Below are 20,436 nucleotides of genomic sequence, written 5' to 3' on the forward strand. Positions count from 1 at the left end.
TCTCTCATCAAAACACTATACCAGAGAGCTCATTGCATCTCTGACCAACACCACCTGGCCAGTGAACTGAAACATGTACATTTGGCCCTCAAGATGAACGGATACTTTGTCCGCACTATCCGCAAAGCTGTTTCTCCCACCATACAGAAACAACCACTTGAAACTCCGATCAAAACTGTCACGTTGCCATACATAGCAGGCGTGACCAAAAAGATCTCCAAAATTCTAAACAAACATAAGATCCAAGTCTGATTCAGTACAGTACATAAAATCCGGGATCTGATCCCATCCGTAAAGGATGTCATTCCGGACTAACAGTACCCCGGTGTTTACAAATTGAGTTGTACCTGCGGGGACTTGTATATCGGGGAGACGAAACGACATATTTCGGACCGAATTCGCGAACACAAATCAGATTTGAAACATGGCAGAACAAATTCTTCAGCCATTGCCAATCATTGTTACAATGCTGTGGGTGATCATGATATCGTTTTCTCTGATACGAAGGTACTCTGCAAGCCGGCTTGATACCACCAAAGATTTGTCCATGAAGCCATACAGATATACAAACACAGACATAACTTCACCCGAGAAGATGGATTCAAATTGAGCAATCATTGGAAAGATGTGATTAACCATGTTAAACTTAAATCGCCACTCCCCCCCGCTCTGCGTCCCTCCTCCACCATCCGTGACGCCGTCTTTTAGTTCCACCTTCACCTTCCTGGCTCCACCCACATCCTAACCCCCCCCCTCCCCCATCCTACACTTCATCCTCCCTCCAATGACTATTTAGATGCCGTTTTACTATATTCACCTTCCTACAACGTTTTACTATTTTCACATTCCTGGCTCCACCCACACTGCAACCCCCCCCCATCCTGCACCCGTCCCCCTTGGCTCCTCCCCCCTCCTCTTACCCTATATATTAAATGCCCCATTACAAATAACTCCCACTACAGTTATTTTGCTGTGCCTTTTGACACCTGATGAAGGAGGCTTGTGTTGCCTCCGAAGCGTCGTGATTTTAATTGATTTATTTTCATTTATTATTATTTTACCTACGTGACTTTACCGAAAAAACCTAAGAGTATGAATCCTTGCAGTCACGAAAGCTTCAAATCTAGAAATAATGATAGTTGTTAGTAAGGCGTTGTTAGTAAAGAGTTATTAGTAAGGACTTGTCCCTTGCTTTTTATTCGACGCGTGTGATCGGCATCGCGCTCGCTGAAGGTGTTTGCCTTCAGGGAAGCCGTGTACTGTATACGCAACTACGCACAATTCTCCGAGTCGCTTGTAACTGCTTTGCTGTTACTTATTGCAAATTATGGACTTGGACTGTTGTCCTTTCAAGAGTCCCTGGCACATAATAATATGCCACACGGTGGCGGTCGCAAAATGCTGATTTATCTATATATAAAAAAGGGAAGTTTGTGAATGTCTGTTCGAAATGTTTAGCATACTTCCCGACATGCAACAAACTTGAAATTTGGCATGTGGTTAGCTTCCAGACTGTACACAATGCTAAAAGTATAAAAATAGACTTTTGTATTTTGGGGAGGGGGCAGGGGCGCAAAACAGTAATCCCTCGCCACTTCACGGTTCAAGTTTCGCGGCCTCAGTGCATCGCGGATTTTTCAAAAATATTCATTGAAAAATTTAAATAAAAAAATACCGCCATATCGGCAGCCGTATTGCGGAAAGCAGTGTTGTTTCATCGTGATGCCCGAGAGAAACGGTTTCCCAGGATGCCAGACAAATAGAGAAACTCTCTCAGAGGCTTTGTACATACCCACGGGCACTCAGACAAGGCACGTGATTGGTTCCCGGCGCGAGAGCGACGAATGAGAGCACGAGTGGATGTACAGTATCCCGTGAGCTGATTGGCTGCGCATCATCGCATCCTCTCCCAGCTTCTTCCCTTGTTGTATCTCGCCACTCTCGTTCACGCTGTCAACTGTGCCTCGCGTATCTTAGTGTTGTGTTCGAAATTAACTGGTGAGTGTAGAACACCATAATACGTATCGTATGAGAGAGAGAGTGAATGTATAATATTAAGGTTTTATAATTAAATAGATTTAAGTAAAATATATATATAAAGTATAAATATACATATTTTAAACATTCTGGTACCCACACACACATATACGGAAATTCCTAGGGGGGGCCAATCCTACTTCGCGGATTTTCACCAATCACGAGGGGTTCCGGTCCCCATTAACCGCGATAAACGAGGGATCACTGTAATGCATTTATTTTGCACGCAAGTGAGCGGTGACATCACATCTGTCATCACATCTGTGATGTCACACCCGCATGCGGCAGCGTTACGCAGTGTGCTTGCTGACGTCACCCTCCCCCCCCAAACACTCCACGTAGGCACTGTTTTAATCCAAGACAAGAATCCAAGTTACGGGCGAAGCCGGGTAGTAAAGCTAGTCTATCTGTATATATAAAATCGTGCATGTCTGTCTGTCTGTGTGTGTGTGGATTTCGGACCATACGCACTTTCATTGGACGGCGGTTGCCCCTGGCAACGGCTAGCGACGCCTTCGCCGCTTTCATTGGACCTGGCAACGGCTAGCGACGCCTTCGCCAAGGGCTGCAGTTTCATTGGACGGCGGTTGCCCCTGCTAACGGCTAGCCACGCCTTCGCCACTTTCATAGGCTCCGTAAATAATTAAATAATAGCCATTACACAGTATTGTTGGAGCGCTGAGGGGGGGGGGGGGAAGGCACTGCCACCCGTACCCTGCCTCTGCCGGCTGGACAATTTTGGCGAGGCCGCAGGCTCTGCACGCTACTAGGCCTCGACACCCACCACGCCACTCTGAGGTAAATTCATCAAAGTTTTTCCTACTCTTCACTCCACCCCCACCACAATGTGTGCAATTTATATTACTTTAAAACCCAACGCGCCAACAATCGATTACTTAAATGTTCACTGTACAAATAGTCATTAAGCTGGGTCAGCGTACTGCCAGTCTATCATGTAGACTGTAGCCTGCTTATTAAACTCGGTGAGCGTACTGCCACTCTATCATGTACACTCTAGCCTGCTTATGAAGCTGAGTGCGTGTACTGCCAGTCTATAATGTGGACTGTAGCCTGGTTATTATAATCGATTCTTTATATGTTCTTTGTACAAATAGTCATTAAGCTGGTTGAGCGACCCCAGTTCCATTCCAACTCACGCCCACCACCGCTGACGATTATTTGAAACGGACCTGGGCCTCCCCTAGGTCGACTCAGCCTCAAACGCGTAACTGCTGTCGTGTGTGAACATCGTCACTGGGGAGACAAAGGCGGCCGGCCATCGTGGATCCAAGTCCCGGGCGAAGCCGGGTCATGTGTATGTGTGTATGTGTTTATGTGTATGTCTGTGTGTCTCTATGTATGTGTGTATGTATGTGTGTGTATGTGTTTGTGTGTATGTGTGTGTGTATGCATGTCGGTTTTTTTGTATGTCTTTATGTGTATGTCTGCGTGTCTGTATGTATGTATGTGTGTATGTACGTGTGTGCATGTGTTTGTGTGCATGTATGTGTGTGTGTATGTATGTGTGTGTATGTGTTTCTGTGTATGTATGCGTGTGTATGTATGTGTGTTATGTGTGTGTCTGTGTGTCTGCATGTATGTGTGTGTGTATTGTGTATGTGTTTGTGTGTATGTATGTGTGTGTTTGTGTGTATGTGTTTGTCTCTGTGTATGTATGTGTGTATGTATGTGTGTGTATTTGTTTGTGTGTATGTCTGTGTGTGTATGTATGTGGGTTTTTGTATGTGTTTATGTCTATGTCTGTGTGTCTGTATGTATGTGTGTATGTACGTGTGTGTATGTGTTTGTGTGTATGTATGTGTGTGTATGTATGTGTGTATGTGTTTCTGTGTATGTATGTGTATGTATGTGTGTTATGTGTGTCTCTGTGTGTCTGCATGTATGTCTGTGTGTATTGTGTATGTGTTTGTGTGTATGTATGTGTTTGTGTGTATGTGTATGTCTGTGTGTATGTATGTGTGTGTATGTGTGTGTATGTGTGTGTATGTGTGTGTATGTATGTGTGTGTATGTGTTTGTATGCGTTTGTGTGTTTACGCTCGCATTACACAAATGTCTTGCAGGTCTAAGGCGTTCCTCGCGCAGCATTGCCGCTTTATTATTGCAGTCGTTTACTGCCGTGCGCACCCTGAAAGTCGTGTGTGTCTGCAGCAAGCGCGTGTATGTGTACCTATGGACGCGCGCGCGTGTGTTGTGTAGGGGGAACGGTAGTGTAGTGCTTAGCGTGCTGTCTGTGTCTGTGTGTGTGTGTCTGTGTGTGTGTCTGTGTGTGGTGTGTGGGGAGCGGTAGTGTAGTGCTTAGCGTGCTGTCTGTGTGTCTGTGTGTGTGTTTGTCTGTCTGTGTCTGTCTGTGTGTGTCTGCGTGTGTCTGTGTGTGTGTCTGTGTGTGTGTCTGTGCGTGTGTGGTGTGTGAGGAGCGGTGGGTGTAGTGCTTAACGCTACGCTGCGCTACCAACCCGGCGAACCGAGTTCGATTCCCGCGCACGGCCACCACCGGTGACGATTATTTGAACCTCCCCTAGGTCGACTCAGCCTCAAACGAGTAACTGGTGTGGCGTATTAACATCGGCACTGGGGAGACAAAGGCGGCCGGGCGTGGTGGATCCAAGTCCCGGGCGAAGCCGGGTCATGTGTATGTGTGTATATGTTTGTGTATGTCTGTGTGTCTGTATGCATGTGTGTATGTATGTGTGTGTATGTGTTTGTGTGTATGTGTGTGTGTATGTGGGTTTTTTTGTATGTGTTTATGTGTATGTCTGCGTGTCTGTATGTATGTGTGTATGTACGTCTGTGGATGTGTTTATGTGTATGTATGTGTGTGTCTATGTATTGTGTGTATGTGTTTCTGTGTATGTATGTGTGTTATGTGTCTGTCTGTGTGTCTGCATGTATGTGTGTATTGTCTATGTTTTTGTGTGTATGTATGTGTGTGTATGTGTGTGTATGTGTTTGTGTGTATGTGTGTGTATGTATGTGTGTGTATGTGTTTGTGTTTGTGTGTTTACGCTCGCATTACACAAATGTGTTGCAGGTCTAAGGCGTTCCTTGCGCAGCATTGCCGTTTTCTTTTTTCAGTCGTTTACTGCCGTACGCACCCTGAGTCGTGTGTGTCTGCAGCAAGCACGTGTATGTGTACCTATGGACGCGCGCGCGTGTGTTGTGTAGGGGGAACGGTAGTGTAGTGCTTAGCGTGCTGTCTGTGTGTGTGTCTGTGTGTGTGTGTCTGTGTGTGTGTGTCTGTGTGTGTGCGTGTGTGGTGTGTGGGGAGCGGTAGTGTAGTGGTTAGCGTGCTGTCTGTGTGTGTGTGTCTCTGTCTGTGTGTGTCTGCGTGTGTGTCTGTGTGTGTGTCTGTGTGTGTGTCTGTGTGTGTGTCTGTGTGTGTGTCTGTGTGTGTGTCTGTGCGTGTGTGGTGTGTGAGGAGCGGTGGGTGTAGTGCTTAACGCTACGCTGCGCTACCAACCCGGCGAACCCAGTTCCATTCCCGCTCACGACCACCACCAGTGACGATTATTTGAACCTCCCCTAGGTCGACTCTGCCTCAAACGAGTAACTGCTGTAGCGTATTAACATCGCCACTGGGGAGACAAAGGCGGCCGGCCGTGGTGGATACAAGTCCCGGGCGAAGCCGGGTAGTACAGCTAGTCTATATATAAAAGGGAAATGTGTGGATACGTGTCTGTTCGAAATGTTTAGCATACTTCCCAACATGCAACACACTTGAAATTTGGCATGTGGGTAGGTTCCATACTGTACACAATGTAAAAACTATAAAAAATAGACTTGTATTTTGGGAGGGGGGGGGGGGAGAAATGACCATGGAGTGTGTGGCGTCAACCCGCAACACACCTGAGTTAAGCGCTCTGCAACGCTTACCCCTACCATATGGCTCTTCGTGCGCCGTACTTCTAGAGCTGTTAACAGCGTGCCGGGAGATTTTAGGTGGCGCTTCGCTCCTGGCCGATGAAGCCATTGGCTTCTCGGAGTTTCAATACATATCCGTGTGAAGAACAGGTACAACTGCTATCTTAAATATTAAGCAGAAATTACATGTTTGTTTGTGAGAAGCAGCAAAAACTCTCCAACGCCAAGCTCTGGCGTCATGAAATTTTCACAGCTTATGCTGTCTGGAATTGATAAGTGAACACGACTATTTTCAGCTCGCCACGTCATTCCCTTTCCGAGTTGCCAAAATCGACATTACGTAGAAGTGGGTTAAGGTTAAATTTCCTTCAGTGAAAAACATCCGATTTAGTTAAATTGATTTCTTTCAGCTTTTTTCTTTCTTACAAGAATCAAATTTTCAGGGTTTTTCAGTGACATGGTTCACAGGTGGTGGCGTGTCCAGACCCATGCCTGGCTACCTTCATCCGCTCAGTATGAATGCTTCCTCACTCCACCAAGTAATTCATTGAGGATCAACCAACACAGCCGAGGCTGCATGTCTCTCTCTCTGTGGTGAGATGTTAACTACCTGTCCTGGCATACAGGAAGTCGTGGGTTCGATCCCAACCCTGACGCCTGCTGTATATTTGGAGCTTACGTGTCTCTCTCTATCTCTCCCCGTGGTCGTGTGGATTTCCCTCCGGATCTCCCGGTTGTCCCCTCTCCACATGCAGAGAGTGAACACCGCCACGCGTCCAGAGTGAACACCACCACGCGTCTAGAGTGAACACCACCACGCGTCTAGAGTGAACACCACCACGCGTCTAGAGTGAACACCGCCACGCGTCCAGAGTGAACACCACCACGCGTCCAGAGTGAACACCACCACGCGTCTAGAGTGAACACCGCCACGCGTCTATAGTGAACACCACCACGCGTCTATAGTGAACACCACCACGCGTCTAGAGTGATTACCACCACGCATCTAGAGTGAACACCACCACGCATCTAGAGTGAACACCACCACGCGTCTAGAGTGAACACCGCCACGCGTCTAGAGTGAACACCGCCACGCGTCTAGAATGAACACTACCACGCGTCTAGAATGAACACCACCACGCGTCTAGAGTGAACACCACCACGCGTCTAGAGTGAACACCACCACGCGTCTAGAGTGATCACCACCACGCGTCTATAGTGAACACCACCACGCGTCCAGAGTGAACACCGCCACGTGTATAGAGTGAACACCGCCACGCGTCTAGAGTGATCACCACCACGCGTCCAGAGTGAACACCGCCACGTGTATAGAGTGAACACCACCACGCGTCCAGAGTGAACACCACCACGCGTCTAGAGTAAACACCGCCACGCGTCTAGAGTGATCACCACCACGCGTCCAGAGTGAACACCGCCACGTGTATAGAGTGAACACCGCCACGCGTCCAGAGTGAACACCACCACGTGTATAGAGTGAACACCGCCACGCGTCTATAGTGAACACCACCACGCGTCCAGAGTGAACACCACCACGTGTATAGAGTGAACACCGCCACGCGTCCAGAGTGAACACCGCCACGTGTTGACGAGCCTCACCTTGTTGCTGTTGTGGGCAGGTCACTTCTGAAAACAAGAGCGGTATAGCAGCTCAAGCGGGCTTGGCCTGGTAAAAAAAAAGAAAAGAAAAACTGAGAATATATAAAGTAAAACAAAGTTACAAAGTTGCGAGCCAGGTGAAGAGAAATTAAACTTTAGCGAGATAATTGAAGCAAACGCGATCAGGCGAGGGCAGGAGGCAAGGCCCCGCGTTGATAAGTTCCAACCTGGACATCGCTTCCATGCTCGCTGCTACTCAATTAACATCCCTACGAGAGAGAGAGCGAGGCTCTACCTCAATAAACAACCACCACCACCACAACAACCACAACCACCACCGCGATGAGGATTTCTCACCTCGGATTTCAGTTCACGGGTGGAGCGGCAACTTCCTGGTACCTCGCGACGTCACGCGGCAGCAGGCGACATGACGTCACTTGCGGGGTACGATGACACTCCCCTCCCCCAATGAGCGGCTCTCAACTCGCGACGACTTTCACGACACATTATGTTAATGAGCCGCCAGTTACAGGGCGTGGCTTTGCCCAAATAAGGATTGGCACTGGGACAGATATCGGCAGCGGCCGAGCGGTGACGTCACGCTCAAGAGCGCGGTGGTCGGGGGTGGGTGACATGACTTCACTAGCGAGGAACACCTCCCCCTGGCGTTTGACGCCGATGAGGTCACGCTGAGCGGTGACGTCAGAGAGCGGGGTCAGAGTTCAAGTTTGTTGACATAAAGGGAGCGAGTTTCGACTTAGCCTCAAATGAGTACCCGGTGCGGTGTGTCAACATCGCCACTAGGGAGACAAAGGCGGCCGGGCGTGGTGCTGGCCACCCACCCCCTCGTGTGCCGTGACGACCTCCATCGGTGCTGCTCGCTATGAGCAGCACTTTGTACATGTCGTTGCTTGGCTCTCCAGCACACCGCTGGCGACATTTCACGATGACATTTTCACGTCCATAAAAATAAAATCGCCATACTAACCTAGGCCGTATTTTGGAAAAATTGGTCCAATTTTCCTAGTCTTCTTGGTTCTTTCGGTAAAGTCACGTAGAATGGAAATAATAAAAGAATAAAAATAAAAATAAATTATTCTTATTACGTTTCGGCCACAACGCAAGCAGCCGTCAGGTGAAGAACAGGTCTGTCAGAAAGAGTATTTCTTTCTACGTGACTTTACCGAAAGAACCAAGAAGATGAATCCCTGCAATCCAATATTCCTAGCTTTATTTTTCAACTAAAAGTGCATTTCTTGGTTGTGTTTAGCCTGAGTAGCCTATATATTACGTTAAAAAGTGTGGAATTTCATGCATGAAATTTAGAAGTAAAAAGAAAAAGTGAATTCCTCCATTTTGTTAAGCATTAGTATGATCTATATTACATTAAAAATGGGAAATTTCACGATTAAATGTTCACGTCCCAAACAGGAAATCGGCATACGAACCTCTGCCGTTTTTGGCTAAAATTTTACGAATTTTTACAGCTGTATTTTTTAACAAAAAGTGCATTCTTCGGTTGTGTTTAGCCTGAGTAGTCTATATATTACAATAAAAGTGAGAAATTTCACCATAAAATTTGATAATCACGGAGATAATAGTATTTATGCGAATGCTTGCGATTATGTTAATGTGTGCAGTTATGATAACTATGCTTAGTTTCGTTATCCAGAGTTGTATCAATTGGGATAACCGATTATCTTTGATTAAACATTTATTGATTATCTTAGTGTGTTTATGTTATGTTAGGTCTCCAAATTCATATCTCAACGCAGGTTACAGTTCTTATGAATAAGACAGTTTTGCATGGACTGGGAAAGAAGCACTCGAACACTTGGTGTTAAGCAATTTTAATTCTAAACAAAATATGACACTCTAAGATGCGACTCTCAGGTTCGGAATTATCGACGGTACCATTGGGGAGATTTCTCTCGGTGAGCAATACTCTTAACCATCAAGGCTTGCGTTGTTTCACTTTGGCAACCGCACATCTCACTGCCCTGACTCACGTGGCTTCTAAAAAATATTGATGTAAAGACAGTGCATCTACTAAGGGACAAGCGGTGACAATAGGATATAAAGAGTTACATTCATCAATCAGTGGGCAACTTGATTCTAATACGATGATGGTGTGATTCTAATAATTTTATGCGATTCTAAACCTGGCACCTCGCAGGCCACATTTTGGTCTTCTGATGCGTTTTTACATATAACATAGATTTGAGCACAGTGTAATTATGGTACGACAAAAATAATAATCAGATCCTGATCCTGCACCTTCCGTTTCACATATTCCACCCTTGGTTCGCACGTCCATATTACATACATACATTTTACATGCATACATGTTACATACAGACATATTACATACATACATTTTACATGCATACATGTTACATACAGACATATTACATACTCACGAGCATAGTGTGATTCAAAGAGGACCACGGAATGATTATAATAATTCGAATGCAATTCAAATATAAACACTTCATTGTACGGTTTCCTAATCTATAACACTAGTTAATGATGTTATTTCATAGCGTTATAATAGGATATATTGTTAGAGTTCACAAATTTAGACTTTACTATAACACTAGTTTACAGTAATTTGTATATTCTTCATATATATATGTTAATGTTTAAACAAAAATTGTTGGAGTTCATAATGTTAAAGTTCACAGATTTGAAGCTTTCGTGACTGCAAGGATTCATATTCTTAGGTTTTTTCGGTAAAGTCACGTAGGTAAAAAATAAAAATAAAATAAAAATAAAAATCACGACGTTTCGGAGGCAACACAAGCTTCCATCTTCAGGTGAAGACCATGTCTGTCGGGGAGACAGCGTCTGAATGAGCTGAGTAGGAAGGTGGGAAGGTGCGCCTTGACAAAAAAATTTGCATATCAAGAGGAATTTAGCATATTTATGGGAAATGCAGGTATGTGATGAGTACTACTTGTGAAATGCGTAGGAGGTGGGCGGGGGGGTTTCAAAGTCATATTATGCCCGTGCATTATGCAGGATTAGCAGCATCAAAGGCAGGGGATAGGGGTAGCATTAATAAAGGGAAGGAATGTAATAGTATGTAGCTGCAGTATGTAGTTTTTACGTGGTTGTTTATTTAGAGTATCGTTTATCCACGGCATGCTTCTGGATTAGGGACTGGTACGTTTAGAAACGATTAACAACGTGGACCTTTCCCCTTAAGGAACATGACAATGGGGGAGACAACCAAGATGCTGCCGATTAAGGGCAGACTTGTGTAACGGAGATCTTCCACCTGAAACTCTCTTAACACGTCTTTGCTATGAACATTGTAAAATAAATAAGGGACAAACATTTGTTAAAAATAAGTTTTTATTCATTTGCAATCATTTTTACGTCAAGTGTTTACATGTTTTTAAGTGCAGGTGATTCCCGGTATACTTCGGTATTCTGGACCTGAATGTTGCGAAACGATTCATAACGAGGACCTTTCCCCACCAGAGCGCAATCCGCTAATGAAAAGAACTCGGGCCGGCGGGAACACGTGCTTCCATGGGCAGTGGGGGACAGGGCATGGTGTATTGCCTACAGGTGCCACCGGGTATGTCCCCCAAGTTGCTCCGCCCATGGCGGGGTCAGGTAGAGGTCATAGAGGTGGGTGATGTAAAGACAGTGCATCAACTAAGGGACAAGATAGAGAGAGTTCGAGAAGGGAAGGCGAGACCAAGTGTGGGCGGAGGTTCACGCCGAGAATGAGAGAGGGGGAGGAACGAGGTTTGGGGCTGCGTTGGCTGGTTGCTGTCTCGTCGTCGTCGTTGCAATACCGTGACGCCAGGGTCCTAAGCCGCGTTAAAGGCTAAATAAAAGAACCCTCTGCAGTCTGAGTCCGGAGTCATTACAATTGTAACGGTTCATTATTTAACGGGCTAATATTGGGTTTGTGCGATTATTTTACATATTCATACTGAATATTGCTATTTGATGCAATTGAGATGGAACATTCATCCAGTAGTGGACAGCTTGATCCTAATACCACCAAAGTGTTATTCAAATAATTTTAATCCAATCCTGATCCTGCACCTTCCGTTTCACATATCCCACCCTTGGTTCGCACGTCCATATTACATACATACATTTTACATGCATGCATATTACATACAGACATGTTACATACTCACGAGCATAGTGTAATTCTTAGAGAACCACGGTGTGAAGCTAAGAATTCGAATGAGATTTAGATATCACACTTCAATGTACGGTGTTCTAATCTGTAACACTAGTTTATGATGTTATTTTATAGCGTTATAATGTATCGCTCATAGCTTATATTGTTAGAGTTCACAACATTATAGTTTACTAGAACACTAGTTTGTAGTGTTATTTTAAAGCGTTAGAATGTTTAGCTTATAGTTTAAAGGTTATATTGTTAGAGTTTATAATGTTAGAGTATGCTCTATGAGTTTACAATTTGAAAGTTTGTGAACGTGCCCTATTCTCGTGGGACCCGACACGAATTTGGAAATAATTGCTATGATCATGTCTGAGCTGGGATGAGCGACTAATGTTTACTTTGTTTAATCATAGCTGTGTGTAGGTTACTGCCATCGGTGCTTAGTGAATACTACTCATGAATGAACTCATACTTCTTTCGGATATAAATTGAAATCATGTTGGTAGAACAAGTCGCCTGCCTTTTCTACTCGAATTGTTATCTTCAAGTGTGTCCGTAAATAAACTGCTAAAATACACAGCATAGTGAAGGCTGCCTTGTTGGGGAGATGTAGTTTGGGTAAGGCGCTGTGGCCGGGTGATGACACGGATTCTGAAACAATGGAGTTAAACACTCGCTGCTTGGCCCCGTCGACAGCAGCGAAGGCTGTCATATACCGCCCCATTTTCGAGTTGGCTGTATGATGTGTATAGTTGAAGGTGCTAGGTGTTGTCTTCTTCTAACAGCTGCTAACGTTCGTGTTTTGTATGTTTTTAGGATTTGTCCATTGATGTTGTTCTTTTTATTGCGGCGTTTTTTTGTTGAGTTCTGTCACTTGAGTGTTACATTTGCAGAGTGCGATTATTATACAACCACACTGTGATTATAATGCTTCTAATGATATTATAATACCTTACTTCCGTTTATATGGTTATTAATTAAAACACTAGTTTGTAATCGTTTAATGTTTAGTGTTATCGTTTATAGTATTACAGTTCACATGTTATAGAGTACAGTTACTCCCCGACATACTTCGGGATTAGGGACTGGTACGTTGATGAACGATTAACTACGGGGACCTTTCCCCTCAAGGAACACGTGTTAATCGGGTAGACAGCCAAGATGATGCCGGTTAAGGGCACACTTGTGTGAAGGAGATCCTCCACCTGAAACTCGCTTAACATGTTTTGCTAGGAACATTATAAAATAAAGACCGTACAAACATTTGTTAAAAATACGCTTTTATTCATCTGCAATCATTATTCATAATCAACGTTTTTGGGTTTAGATCGCGTTATTTATAAATGTGTCGTAACCCTCCACCACCCGACACGGCCAATCAGTAAAAAAGTGTCACGTTGACAAAGGACAATTAGTTCACTGCTTTAGCCCACCGGTGTGTTGAAGCGGGAAATGTTGTGGTTTCCAGTATACTTCGGAATTAGGGAAAGGAACGTTGCTAAACTATTTATAACGGGGACCTTTCCCCTCTAGGAACACATGTTGATGGTGGAGACAGCCAAGACGTTGCCGGTTAAGGTCAGACTTTACAAAACATGTAAATTGATAACACTATAGACAATAACACTAAACATTAAACGACAAAAAAATATAAACTGGTTTTATAATTTATAGCACCGTAAACGGAGGTACGGTATTTAAATCTCATTAGAAGTATTAAAATCGCACTCTACACATATGTATGTAAATTGTCCGTTCAATCGAACCGGGGCTCCGATATGTGAATTGTGGGGGGTACAGGGCAAGAATCGCATTCAAATTTTATAATAACAATATGGTCGTATTAGCATTTCACTGTGCTTGAATGTATGTTATGTGCAAATGCAAATCGTTAGTCGTAAATGCGAGGGAGGGGTTACGACGTGCACGTTTAATCCAGTGTTTACATTTATTTTAGCATCATATTTAAGAACACTGTTGTTGATAAGAATTCGTCTGGACATGGCACGTGCCTTGTTCTACTCGATCAACCAAAATTAGTACAATGTCGGTCATACAGGAGTGTGATTTCATTCATGAGTAGTATTCACAGAGCCCCGATGACACTAACCTACCTAAAATTATGGTTAAAAAAGTAATCTTGAGTGACTTAATTCTCAGCTCAGACATGATCATCGCAATCATTTCCAAAGACGTGTGGGGTCCTGCGAGAGCAGGTCCCGACAACAAACAGCTGGGCAGCAGAATCGGAAGTAGCTGCGTTGCCCTGGAAATGTGATGTTGCTGCTGTTGTTGTCTCTGTAATTGTTGCTGCTGTAGTTGCTTCTGTTGCTGTGATATACGCAGGGAGGTAGTGTGCCGTGATGGGATGACGCCTTTTATTAAAGCCTCTGATCAAACTCACCCGATTGACGCCCTTGATCGTCGCATTTGATCAACTCTGATATTGTAGACTCTCACATGTTAAGCTCTATCATAGTGAAACATAATATTATAACCTATGAACTACAACCTATCCATTGTAACGCTGTAAAATAATATTACCTATTGGGTTTCACTCCCTCGTCGAGAAGGCCGCTCTCTTCCTTTTTTAAAGTTACAGGCTAATTTCTCTGCTTTCACTTTAAATCGAGGACAACATTTTTCCATTTATTAAAAATAAGCGCACAATTACACACTGAGATGCACTTACATATTCATGCATGAAGCACAATGGGCACATTACCCTTCGGTATGTTAATATACATGCGGATTGTGCCTTCCAAAATTAACAATCGAATGCAAATATCCTGAAAGACAAAGGATTGGATCCTAGGGGGGGAGTTATAAGGCGGCTCAAAAGCAGAGCTCAATGCCATTTCGAGAGGGAACTTGATGAGGTTGGACGCTCGACTCGTCGCTCTGCTGATCGCCCTTCAACCGCGAGACAACGCAGCCTGGCGAGCACAATTGCTGTGTCGACAGTTAGGCGACTTTGCGTCGGGAGAGTTTGTGGCGACATCTTCAGACGGGTTCCATACATCGATATAGCGTGAATCTCCAAGTAAGTGTCTATTTTCACGGATAAACTCGTTCTTGTTTTAGCAGTTAACAAAATCCAAAACTCAACGCTAAACATCCTTGCCGATAGCGTACTTTTGACTCGATAACACCGCTGCTGTTACTACGCTCACATGGAGCAGAGACGCTCTCCACAGCCCCACGCACACGGGGGCAAGAAGCCATTCAATTGCTCAGTGTGTGGAAAGACATTTGCACATTCATCACATCTTCAGAGTCACCAGAGAACACACACTGGCGAGAAGCAATTCCCGTGCTCTGTGTGTGGGAAGGCATTTGCACGGTCATCAACTCTTCAGAGTCACCAGAAAACACACACGGGCGAGAAGCCATTCCTGTGCCCTGTATGTGGGAAGATATTTACACAGGCATCAACTCGTCAAACTCACCAGAGAACACACACGGGCGAGAAGCCATTCCTGTGCCCTGTGTGTGGGAAGACATTTGCACAATCGTCAACTCTTCAAACTCATCAGAGAACACACACGGGCGAGAAGCCATTCCTGTGCCCTGTGTGTGGGAAGACATTTGCAGACTCATCAACTCTTCAAACTCATCAGAGAACACACACGGGCGAGAAGCCATTCCTGTGCTCTATGTGTGGGAAGACATTTGCACAGTCATCAACTCTTCAAACTCATAAGAAAACACACACGGACGATATGCCGTTCCTGTGCCCTGTGTGTGGGAAGGCATTTGCACAGTCGTCAAAACGGAACAGGCATCAGAAGGTCCACGATGATCTGAAGCTGAAATCAACAGGTGAAATTCAAGGTGCTGCAATGATTCCTGAAGCTAATTCCACCTTCGATCCCATGCAGTTGGATCCCGAGAGATGGCTGGATGTCATGGAGTGGCTCGAGGATCAAACAGAGAGCTCGGGGTGACTGAAAAAATATTATGTCATGTGGTTATACCTTTTAATCCATATCGAGTACTTTTGTGTGTAATTTTGACCATTTTAGTTTTACAGTTTTTGTGAGAGTTTCGTGACGTGCACAGTGGTGGTTTGTAATGTTATCGGATTACTTGCCGAAGTGGTGTGATGAGCACTGGTTGTGAGAGGGTTCAATTGTAGTCGTTAAGTGTTCCTGTTGAGCTAAATTTGGAAAGCGTCTGTAGGTACATCTTTACTCAACATTTTAAACGTTTTAGTTTTCAAGTATATAGCTTTTTTTGATTGGTATTAATCGACTTTAGATAGCCGATTTCAAGATGTACATTGATGACGCGTTCGTTGTATATATGGCCTTGACTTCAACATAGACGCAGAGTGAACAAATGTGGTGAACTAATAAGGAAATCATAGGGAATCTATATATATAAAATCGTTCATGTCTGTGTGTCTGTGTGTGTGTGTGTGGCCTTTGGCCCATACGCACTTTCATTGGACGGCGGTTGCCCCTGGCAACGGCTAGCCACGCCTTCGCCGCTTTCATTGGACCTGGCAACGGCTAGCCACGCCTTCGCCAAGGGCTGCCGTTTCATTGGACGGCGGTTGCTCCTGCCAACGGCTAGCCACGCCTTCGCCACTTTCATAAGCTCCGTATTTAATTAAATAATAGCCATTACACAGTATTGTTGGAGCGCTAGGGGGGGGGGGGGAAGGAACGCCACCCGTACCCTGCCTCTTCCAAGCCGACAATTTTAGGCGAGGCCGCAGGCTTTGCACGCTACTAGGCCTCGACACCCACCACGCCACTCTGAGGTAAATTCATCCAAGTTTTTCCTACTCTTCACTACACCCCCACCACAATGTGTGCTATTAATATTACTTTTAAACCCAACGCGCCAACAATCGATTACTTTAATGTTCACTGTACAAATACTCATTAAGCTGGGTGAGCGTACTGCCAGTCTATCATGTACACTGTAGCCTGCTTATTAAGCTCGGTGAGCGTACTGCCACTCTATCATGTACACTCTAGCCTGCTTATGAAGCTGAGTGCGTGTACTGGCAGTCTATAATGTGGACTCTTGCCTGGTTATTATAATCGATTCTTTATATGTTCTTTGTACAAACAGTCATTAAGCTGCTTGAGCGACCCCAGTTCGATTCCAACTCACGCCCACCACCGCTGACGATTATTTGAAACGGACCTGGCCCTCCCCTAGGTCCACTCAGCCTCAAAAGCGTAACTGCTGTCGTGTGTGAACATCGTCACTGGGGAGACAAAGGCGGCGGGGCATCGTGGATCCAAGTCCCCGGCGAAGCCGGGTCATGTGTGTGTGTGTTTGTGTTTATGTGTATGTCTGTGTGTCTCTATGTATGTGTGTATGTATGTGTATGTATGTGTTTGTGTGTATGTGTGTGTGTATGTATGTGGGTTTTTTTATGTCTTTATGTGTATGTCTGCGTGTCTCTATGTATGTGTGTATGTACGTGTGTGCATGTGTTTGTGTGTATGTATGTGTGTGTCTATGTATGTGTGTGTATGTGTTTCTGTGTATGTATGTGTGTGTATGTATGTGTGTTATGTGTCTGTCTGTGTCTGCATGTATGTGTGTGTATTGTGTATGTGTTTGTGTGCATGTATGTGTGTGTTTGTGTGTATGTGTATGTCTGTGTGTATGTGTTTGTGTGTATGTGCGGTCGGGCGTGGTGCTGGCCACCCACCCCCTCGTGTACCGTTCCGGCCTTCATAGGTGCTCGCTAACAGCACTTGCCCCTACAGTCTGTTCAGGCTATACGGGGGATCTTTGTCTTGTATGTATGTGTGTGTATGTGTTTGTATGTGTTTGTGTGTTTACGCTCGCATTACACAAATGTGTTGCTGGTCTAAGGCGTTCCTCGCACAGCATTGCCGCTTTATAGTTTCAGTCGTTTACTGCCTTACGTACCTATGGACGCGCGCGCGTGTGTTGTGTAGGGGGAACAGTAGTGTAGTGCTTAGCGTGCTGTCTGTGTCTGTGTGTGTGTGTGTGTCTGTCTGTGTCTGTCTGTGTGTGTCTGCGTGTGTCTGTGTGTGTGTCTGTGCGTGTGTGGTGTGTGAGGAGCGGTGGGTGTAGTGCTTAACGCTACGCTGCGCTACCAACCCGGCGAACCCAGTTCCATTCCCGCTCACGGCCACCACCGGTGACGATTATTTGAACCTCCCCTAGGTCCACTCAGCCTCAAACGAGTAACTGGTGTGGCGTATTAACATCGGCACTTGGGAGACAAAGGCGGCTGGGCGTGGTAGATCCAAGTCCCGGGCGAAGCCGGGTCATGTGTATGTGTTTATGTGTATGTCTGTCTGTATGCATGTGTGTATGTATGTGTGTGTATGTGTTTGTGTGTATGTCTGTGTGTGTATGTATGTCGGTTTTGCCGCCGTGGTGGATCCAAGTCCCGGGCGAAGCCGGGTCATGTGTATGTGTGTATGTGTTTATGTGTATGTCTGTGTGTCTGTATGCATGTGTGTATGTATGTGTGTGCATGTGTTTGTGTGTATGTATGTGTGTGTATGTATGTGGGTTTTTTGTATGTGTTTATGTGTATGTCTGCGTGCCTGTATGTATGTGTGTATGTACGTCTGTGGATGTGTGTGTGTGTCTGCATGTATGTGTGTGTGTATTGTGTATGTGTTTGTGTGTGTTTGTGTGTTTACGCTCGCATTACACAAATGTATAATGCGGGTCTAAGGCGTTCCTTACACAGCATTGCCGCTTTATTATTTCAGTCGTTTACTGCCGTATGCACCCTGAAAGTCGTGTGTGTCTGCAGCAAGCGCGTGTATGTGTACCTATGGACGCGCGCGCGTGTGTTGTGTAGGGGGAACGGTAGTGTAGTGCTTAGCGTGCTGCCTGTGTCTGTGTGTGTGTGTCTGTGTGTGTGTGTCTGTGTGTGTGTCTGTGTGTGTGTCTGTGTGTGTGCGTGTGTGGTGTGTGGGGAGCGGTAGTGTAGTGGTTAGCGTGCTGTCTGTGTGTGTGTTTCTGTCTGTGTGTGTCTGCGTGTGTCTGTGTGTGTGTCTGTGTGTGTCTGTGCGTGTGTGGTGTGTGAGGAGCGGTGGGTGTAGTGCTTAACGCTACGCTGCGCTACCAACCCGGCAAACCCAGTTCGATTCCCGCTCACGGCCACCACCGGTGACGATTATTTGAACCTCCCCTAGGTCGACTCTGCCTCAAACGAGTAACTTAACTACTGTAGCGTATTAACATCGCCACTGGGGAGACAAAGGCGGCCGGCCGTGGTAGATACAAGTCCCGGGCGAAGCCGGGTAGTACAGCTAGTCTATATATATAATCGTGCATGTCTGTCTGTCTGTGTATGTGTGTGTGGATTTCGGACCATACACACTTTCATTGGACGGCGGTTGCCCCTGGCAACGGCTAGCAACGCCTTCGCCGCTTTCATTGGACGGCGGTTGCCCCTGGCAACGAGTAGCAACTTTTCGCCGCGGGGTGGACGCCATTTTTAATAGCGCGGGGGGGGGGGGGGGGGGGGGGGAACCGGCACCCGTACCCAGCGTTCGCCGGGTGGGAAAATCAGGCAAGGCGGGAGGCTCTGCACGGTGCTAGGCCTCGACACCCAACACGCCACTCTGAGGTAAATTCATACAAATTTCACGTCCTCTACAGAGTGGCGAGGGAGGGAGAGTGGCGAGGGAGGGACTCAGCCTCAAAACGAGTAACTGGTGTGGCGTATTAACATCGCCACTGGGGAGACAAAGCCGGCCGGGCGTGGTGCTGGCCACCCACCCCCTCGTGTACCGTTCCGGCCTTCATAGGTGCTCGCTAACAGCACTTGCCCCTACAGTCTGTTCAGGCTATACGGGGGATCTTTGTGTGTCTGTATGTATGTGTGTGTGTATTGTGTATGTATGTTTGTGTTTGTGTGTATGTGTATGTCTGTGTGTATGCATGTGTGTGTATGTGTTTGTGTGTATGTGTTTGTGTGTATGTGTATGTATGTGTGTGTATGTGTTTGTATGTGTTTGTGTGTTTACGCTCGCATTACACAAATGTGTTGCAGGTCTAAGGCGTTCCTCGCGCAGCATTGCCGCTTTATTATTGCAGTCGTTGACTGCCGTACGCCCCTCAAAGTCGTGTGTGTCTGCAGCAAGCGCGTGTATGTGTACCTATGGACGCGCGCGCGTGTGTTGTGTAGGGGGAACGGTAGTGTAGCGCTTAGCGTGCTGTCTGTGTGTGTGTCTGTGTGTGTGTGTCTGTGTGTGTGTCTGTGTGTGTGCGTGTGTGGTGTGTGGGGAGCGGTAGTATAGTGGTTAGCGTGCTGTCTGTGTGTCTGTGTGTGTGTGTGTCTGTCTGTGTGTGTCTGCGTGTGTCTGTGTGTGTGTCTGTGCGTGTGTGGTGTGTGGGGAGCGGTAGTGTAGTGGTTAGCGTGCTGTCTGTGTGTCTGTGTGTGTCTGTCTGTGTCTGTCTGCGTGTGTCTATGTGTGTGTGTCTGTGTGTGTGTCTGTGCGTGTGTGGTGTGTGAGGAGCGGTGGGTGTAGTGGTTAACGCTACGCTGCGCTACCAAACCGGCGAACCGAGTTCGATTCCCGCTCACGGCCACCACCGGTGACGATTATTTAAACCTCCCCTAGGTCGACTCAGCCTCAAACGAGTAACTGGTGTGGCGTATTAACATCGCCACTGGGGAGACAAAGGCGGCCGGGTGGGGTGGATCCAAGTCTCGGGCGAAGCCGGGTCATGTGTATGTGTGTATGTGTTTATGTGTATGTCTGCGTGTCTGTATGTATGTGT

At 46.0% G+C, this 20,436-nt stretch overlaps 2 protein-coding genes and 1 pseudogene across 3 annotated transcripts in view; 1 reads left to right on the plus strand and 2 right to left on the minus strand.

Moving 5' to 3' along the window:
- LOC133361260 (zinc finger protein OZF-like) overlaps positions 1-7,945 on the minus strand; it is a 28,791-nt gene extending 20,846 nt beyond the window's left edge. The window contains exons 1-2 of one of the 2 annotated variants that reach the window (XM_061580168.1): positions 7,893-7,945; positions 7,536-7,602 (exon numbers count right to left, since the gene is read on the minus strand). The gene's annotated coding sequence lies outside the window, so the exon portion shown is untranslated. Of the gene's footprint in view, positions 1-6,597; positions 6,663-7,535; positions 7,603-7,892 lie in introns of those variants that run through there. The other variant, XM_061580169.1, reaches the window with a different exon arrangement.
- The window catches only part of LOC133361284 (zinc finger protein 239-like), an 807,570-nt gene that overhangs the window by 93,124 nt on the left and 694,010 nt on the right, over positions 1-20,436 (minus strand). The window lies entirely within an intron of this gene.
- The window catches only part of LOC133361342 (oocyte zinc finger protein XlCOF6-like), a 276,931-nt pseudogene continuing 269,725 nt past the window's right edge, over positions 13,231-20,436 (plus strand).

This window comes from Lethenteron reissneri, chromosome 72 (assembly GCF_015708825.2).
Source record: "Lethenteron reissneri isolate LAM-NWPU_2019-01 chromosome 72, ASM1570882v1, whole genome shotgun sequence".
Taxonomy (NCBI): Eukaryota; Metazoa; Chordata; class Hyperoartia; order Petromyzontiformes; family Petromyzontidae; genus Lethenteron; species Lethenteron reissneri.